The sequence below is a fragment of the Montipora capricornis genome, chromosome 11 (assembly GCF_036669925.1).
Source record: "Montipora capricornis isolate CH-2021 chromosome 11, ASM3666992v2, whole genome shotgun sequence".
NCBI classification, from domain to species: domain Eukaryota; kingdom Metazoa; phylum Cnidaria; class Anthozoa; order Scleractinia; family Acroporidae; genus Montipora; species Montipora capricornis.
The window spans coordinates 39,958,164-39,965,663 of NC_090893.1; the positions used below are offsets into that span (position 1 = coordinate 39,958,164).

At 38.3% G+C, this 7,500-nt stretch overlaps 3 protein-coding genes across 3 annotated transcripts in view; all 3 read right to left on the reverse strand.

Moving 5' to 3' along the window:
- Positions 1-7,500, reverse strand: part of LOC138024287 (lactadherin-like) — a 296,558-nt gene that overhangs the window by 171,095 nt on the left and 117,963 nt on the right. The gene's annotated exons all lie outside the window — the stretch shown is intronic.
- The window catches only part of LOC138024267 (single-stranded DNA-binding protein 3-like), a 699,715-nt gene that overhangs the window by 160,381 nt on the left and 531,834 nt on the right, over positions 1-7,500 (reverse strand). The window lies entirely within an intron of this gene.
- LOC138024753 (uncharacterized) overlaps positions 1-7,500 on the reverse strand; it is a 79,820-nt gene that overhangs the window by 36,905 nt on the left and 35,415 nt on the right. The gene's annotated exons all lie outside the window — the stretch shown is intronic.

Sequence of the window (7,500 nt, forward strand, 5' to 3'; positions counted from 1 at the left end):
TGGGAGTGCTGGGATTTTTGAAGACGACACGAACATTTCCGAAGACGTCCGAAGATTTCCGAAAAATTCCGAAGTCTTCCGAAGACGTCCGAAGTCTTTCGAAGACGTATAAAGGGGTAATAAACGCGAGCTCGCTCCTTGTGCTTTTCACTTCAAAAATCAGAGATCGCGAGGAAGGTATTGTCATTTATTTATTTTACACATGGTTTTCGGTCCTTACATTCTCTATTTTCGAATTCCCCAAAATACACTTTGTTTGCCCCCCCCCCAAATTTTGCATAAATTATTGTTTTCAAATGCTCTTGGGGACATTGCATATTCCCAAGAGCATTTGAAAACAATGGTTTATGCAAAATTTGGGGGGCAAACAAAGTGTATTATGGGGAATTCGTAAATAGAGAATGGGTCTGGGTTAACATATTTTTGGAAATTGTGTCAAGCAAGACGGCAACAACTCACATTTTTCAGTCAGGCGTGAGAAATTGGCCCGAATGTGTGAGCCGGCGTGAGATCGAGGTTTTCAATCCGCAGGTGTGAGACTCACGCCTAAGGCGTGAGAGTTGCCAGCAGGTATACTGAATGGCCAGATGACCGTAAAATAGCTGCCTAAGCTCTAGCACAAACAGTGACTGCCTAACAATGACTGTGATTTCCATGAAAGAGCAGAGAAAATCCAAAACAAAGGCAATAAATTCGAAAACAGACAATGTGCGGGGAAAATATGGCGGGAAAAAGCACACGCGCTTGTACATTGGGCGCGAAAATTCAAAAGTATTGTCATGTATTCAAATCTTAGAATTGAAATTCCTTTGAACAATTATTTAGATAAATTTACTAACTGAATCAGTTTCAATTTGCCTAAAATTTACATTAAATTTTTGAGACAAAATGCAACTTTTTTGAAACACCCTGTACACATACATTTACAGATAACTAGCATTTACATAGATAGATTGAGCAAGAACCTATAAGACATGAAACAAAAGGAAGTAATAATGATAGCTAGCTAACCCTAACATCAATATAATCGTCCTCATCACCAAGCACCGCCAGTAAAAACTGGTGAATTTTGTTTTTAAAAGGTTTTTTCCCAAGTTTGCGCAAGTCAGGCTTCAGGCAATTTCATAGCTTAACTCCGAAAATGGAAAGCGAATTAAGTCGAATACTCAGTCGTGATTTATGAACATGTAAGTTACCAACATCAGAAAATCTTGTGTTATATGAATGAACGCCGGTCGGATGAACAGGTGAAAAGATCACAGATATTCTGAGGCGCAGAATTAGTAGATATGTCGTGCATAAGAAAACCTTACTGTTTCAAAATAAAGCATATTGAGGGGTAAAACATTTCCGGAGACAAACGAAAGAATAGCATGAGATCTCTATTACCAGCAAAGAACATTAGCCGAAGAGCTCGTTTTTGTAACATACATAAATACATACATTCTCGTACTTCATGTGGATGATTCATCTTCGAAGCTGCCATATCTAGAGTTGATATAGTGATTGAAGCTCAGTTTATCTCGGGCTAATTTCCAAGACTGTTGCTGGTCCATTCCCAATCTTGACTCGATTCTTAACCATACTGATTTGTAGTTTTTCTTCGTTGTAGTCATAAAGAGAGAATTTTTGAAGTGCATCATTTTCCATTCTGACACAATGTGCTAGCCATTTGACCTGTTGTTTTTCAGCAAAAATTTCAATAGATTGACACTCGGTGATACGCAGTACATTGTAGGTCTTTGTTTGAGTAGATGAATGCTTTAGAGTCTGGTTTTCTTTTAAATCCAAAAGCATTCATATATCGACCCAATGTCCTCGCTGATATTCGACCGTTAGTGGGTATTTTTCGGAGCTCGTGGAATTTAGCTGTTGCTGATGCGATTCTATGTTCAATCAGCCTTGTAAGATAAAGATCTTCCTCAAATAAACCTGTGCAGCTTGGCCCCAGGCAGCAATTCCATAGTAAGTAGATGGGAAAATCAGAGAACGGTAAATTTTGATTAAAGGGACGGAGCTGAATTGTGCAATAATTCTAATAACTCTGCTAATTTTAGAGGTAATATAATAATCGGTATGATATTTCCAGGTCAAGTTTTTATCGATGAGCATTCCCAGGAACTTTACATAATCTTTACATTCAAGAGAAATATCACTATTTGAGGCATTGTTATATATCCTTTTAGTATATACTAAAACAGTGGATAGCGATGAACGCGCGCCCTGATTGGCTACTCAAACTCCGGATATCCTTTGTTAGTACATACTAAAACGGTGGATAGCGTTGAACTCGCGCACTGATTGGCTCGTTAAACTCCGGATATCCTGCGCTATTTACCTCCGAGCAACTCAGGAAAAAATGGCGTCCCGATTTGCATCCGTGACAAGTGAGGAAAACATCCAAATTAAATTTTTGCGGTGTATATTATCTCACTGTTTTAGTATATACTAAAACAACTATTCACCTCAGTGTCGGTGGCTAACGTTGGATATTTACCTCGCCGCTTGGCGGCACGGTAAATATCCACCGCTAGCCACTTCCACTTGTTAGTTGTTGAATAAATTATTCACCTCCGAGCAACTTTCGCGGGATTTGCGCTCAAAAATATTATAATCTTTGCAGAAATAAATGAGTTAAAATCACTTTTTTGCGCTATATTATCTCACTGTTTTAGTAAAACTAAAACAACTATTCACCTCAGTGTCGCGGCTCGGTAAATATCCACCACTAGCCACCTCCACTTCGTGGAATAGTTGCTAAATATTAATCTGATAATTAAGCTTCTTTTGTGATGGTCTAAAAATGCCGGACAAAATTTGATTTTTTTGCATTTACGGTCAGCTTATTTGCATTTAACCAGTTACAGACTTTCTGCAATTCAATGTTCACTACACTTTCAAATCCTTGTCAGCATACAGCAGGTTTGTATCATCAGCAAATAAATAAAAAGAAAGCTTCTCAGAAGAATTATAAAGATCATTAATATAAATCAAGAAAAGTAAAAGGCCTAGAACCGAGAACCGGGCCCAGAACTGTTATTAATATCAGATGCTATTAGAAGCAGAAGCTTTTCGAAGAACCTATCTTTACTTCTAAAGAGCTGTGAAGACTTCTATCATTTGTGGACATGAGAATCCCTTACAATAAAGATGAATTCACCTGTAATGAAAGCTTAAATAAGCATATTCTTTAGAAAATACACAAATTAGTAGCACTTTATAGTCTAGTTATACCTTCACTGGTACTTAGGCGAGAGAACAAAAGAAACCATTAATTTAACAACACGTCTTAAAGTGCCTATCACCCTTTTTTCACCTTTTGGTACGTCGATAAAATTGTTCAAAAAGTATTCAAGGATTCCTCGTCGTTATCGATTTTTGGGACATTTAAGTCCGGCAACCCAGATTTGATCAAGCGCGAAGGAGGACTGGGACCTATGACGTAGAAGGAGTAAGTTGTAGCTGAAATGTTTGTGGACGGAGTTTCATACATGATCATTTAATAAAAAACAAAACTTATACTGTCATTTACTGTGTCAGTAGTATAGCGCATGAATGCGAAGTGAGGTACTCCTCCTATGTAGTCAGCCCAGGACTTCGTCGCTCGGTCAAAACAGCACAGGAATCCGAAAATACGCTTTTAATGCGTTTTAAGCCTTGAAAAAAATGTCTGAAACTGTAAAAACTGTCTTCAAACTGTGGATAAATTACTGTACAAGAGAGCTGAACCGAGCTATCTTCCTTCTTCTGATGTGGATTGAGCCGAGGGATTCGCAGATTTCTTTAATAACAAAATATCCGTAATAACCTCTCTAGTGATCATTGCGATGCGGAACCTTTCCTCTCATACTCAGTCCACTACCCTTTTCAATTGGTCAGCTTTAAAGAGGTGTCGCTTGAAAAAGTGAAACATTTAGGCTGGGTGTGTGCTAAAATTCTGCCTTCCTGACCTTCTGTCTGAGATTACTAAAATGATCAATCTTTCGTTGGAGACAGGAACTGTTGCGGATGTTCACAAGGAAGCGCTTTTCATCCCTTTATTGAAGAAGGTGAATCCTGACTTTGAGGTTTTTAGTAATTTTCGACCGGTTTCGAATCTACTGTTTACTTCCAAATTAATTGAGATAGCTGCTGCACATCAGTTAACTAGCTATATTTTAAATAATGATCTTGGTGAAGTTTTAGAGTCTGCATACAAGAAATTGCATAGTACTAAAACAACTTTGCTTAGAGATCAAAATTATATCTTGCGAGCTATTGACAGTCGCCGCTCGGTTATCCTTGTTTTGTTGGATCTATCTGCAGCCTTTGATACCGTTGATCACTGTATTCTTTTGTAGCGATTGTCACGTCGTTTCGGTATGAGGGGCAAAGAACTTTCCTGGTTTAAATCTCACCTCACTAATGGAAAGCAGTTTGTGATGGTTCGGGATGGAAAGTCCACTAGTCGAGATATTTTTGTTGGTGTACTCAAGGTTCAGTTTTAGGACCTAATTCGTATTTATTGTACACGTCACCGTTGGGGGACAGAATTAGATTTCACGGATGTGTTTTCACTTCTATGCAGACAACGCGCAAATTTATCTTTCATTTGAGTAATCTTCGATGGTTGACAAACTTTCTGCTCTTTCCTGCATTGAGGCCTGTATTAGTGATATAAATAAGTGGATGCTATATAATAAGCTTAAGCTTAATAAATAGAAAAAACGGAGGTGCTAGTTATTGGAGCTCGACACCGCCCTCACCAACAGCTTGATCTTTTACTTGCTGACGATGAGGATGTAGTACCTACTTCATCCCCGAGAATTTTGGGAACCGTCTTCGATGACAACATGACACTTGAATATCACGTCGCTTCTATTCGTAAATCTGTTTTTTTTTTTCACATAAGGAATTTTGCTAGAATTAAGCGATATTTGTCTTTAGCGAATATTAAGACTCTAATTCACGCGTTTGTTACTTGTAAGTCGGACCACTGTAATTCGGTACTTATTGGTCTCACCTTCAGAATTGTGCTGCTTGGTTGGTTGTTGGTGGTCGTAAATACGACCCAGTTACGTCAGTGTTACCTCAGCTTCATTGGCTACCGATTGAGAAGCGTATAGTTTACAGGATAAATTGCTCCTAACTTATAAAGCTCTCAATGGTTTAGCTCCCCTGTATATAGGTATGTGTCATACGCTTGAGCGTTCTATTCCTACTCCCAGGCTTCGATCATCTGATACTTTTGTTTTAAATGTTCATCGATACAATCTCAATAGTTATGGTGATAGAGCTTTTTCCGTTGCAGCACTTAAATTGTGGAATAATTTGCCACTAGATGTAAAGTTAAGCCCTAATGTGAATGTGTGCATGTTTAAATCTAAGCTTATATAAAGACTTATTTGTTCAAGTATAGTTATTATTGACACGTTTTCTTTTCTTGGATCTAGTTTTTATTGTTGTAAAGCGCCTTTAGAAAATTGGATAAAGGCGCTACATAAATGCCTACTTATTATTATTATTTCTTGAATTAACCAACTATACAATTTTGTCCCATTCCTATGAAATAAATGTCAAATAACCAAATATATCCGCAATCTAGAGTACAAGAAAGGTCATCACTATATAGTAGGCCTAGTTGTCTCCCCCACACATCCCACTTGTTGAAAGATGTTCAAAAATTCAGATGAAAATTAAGGTTAAAAGACAACGTAGGTATCGATAATAGCCATCAGTTAACTTCAACATCATACAACTTAATACAAATCAAACCAAGTGTGAAAGAGAATAAAATTCAGTTCCCATTCGCTATTGCCAAACCTTGAATTCCGGAAAAAGGAATTGGGGGAAGGGCGGATACTTGTTTTAAATGAGTCTGGTTAACTATGTAGCTGTAAGAAATGCAAGCTTTGAAACACATAGCAACCTTATGTAAAGGTTAATGCCACTAAAAGCCAGCTTATTTGTGAATGAAGATAAGACAAAATTTATTTTATATATTTATAGCCTGACAGTAAATACAAAATTATCAGTTATCATTTAAACTGATAAAAACGTTACTCAAAATATTAAAAGGTAAAATACTGTACGATTCTCAGTTCTGATTTATTCGCTCTCTCATTACTGTTAATGCCAAATAGCCAAGTAAACATTGTTTTACTCAGTTATTTTGTTCGGTAGATCAGACCCCATTTGCTCAATTGCTGTATAACGCTATACAGTTGATAGGTCACTATCCAAAATATAAAATATAGTTCACGTTGAACGTTTGGAGGTGCGGTAGCCTCACGGGTAGTGCGCTCGACTCCAGAGTGAGTGGCTTGGGTTCGGGTCCTGGCCAGGGACATGGTGTTGTGTTCTTGGGCAAGACACTTTACTCTCACGGTGCCTCTCTCCACCCAGGCGTATAAATGGGTACCAGCGAGTTTAATGCTGGGGGGAGCCCTGTGATGGACTAATATCCCATCCAGGGGGGGGGGGGGAGTAGAAATACTGCTAGTCGCTTCATGCTAAAGAAACCAGGATAAGCTCTGGCCCAATGGGCCACTTTGATCGTAAGCAGACTTTACATTACGTTAAATGTTCTCCTAGTTTTTTGTACACACCTTTACTTAGATGTGCCCAGGGTGTGCTTATTCATGGTTACAGGAGGAAATACTGAAATTATTGCACAGACTGAAATTGTTAGATAGTGACTTATCCACCGGTATGCTTGTCCGAATGTGACAAAATATCAAGATTGCCAATTTCATGTGTCAACTACACATTTATAAATCAAGTTTCTCACATTCATACCAAATTGACATATGATTTATGTCAAACGATCTATCTATACATCAAGTTTTTTTTATATTCATATCAAGTTCGCAGGTATTCATTCATGTCAAAACAACTTTCCCTTACCAATGCAGCTATGCCTATATCAAGCCAACTTTTTCATTTTTGATAAAAAAATTCATGTCAACTTAACGTTAACATTTTTATAAATCAAGAAAGCCTGGTGCCGAGCATTTCAAAAGGGAAGCGGGAGTCTGAGAACCAGCCGTACAATAAATAACATATGGTGGCCACGAATCTCTTCATTCCGGAACGCAGAAGAGTTCTTCGAAAACTGATGTTGTCTTTGTTCAAAATGTATCCCGCAATGACGACCAAGCTAAGTTCTTGTCGAGAAGAGTAGAGTAGAGCAGTACAAAGAAACTGTTCCAAGCTAGTAAGATATACACTAAAGGCATCCAGTCATCGAAACACGTCTTCACCAGGTGACTCTCACTCTCAGTTATGACATTGAGCAGCTGATAAACGCCTTAAGACAAATCTTGTTGCGACTAGAAAGCCTGTACTGCCATAACAACCAGGAAACTGACAACGAGTACAGTATAGCAATCGCAGATGCCGCGTTGGATGACATGATTAGAGAAATTCTGTCTTCGGCTCCCAAAAAAAATTACCCACGACGGTATAGGGTTCTTGAAGAAAGTCCAAGTAACCCCGAAATATGCGTTCATGTGAACTACG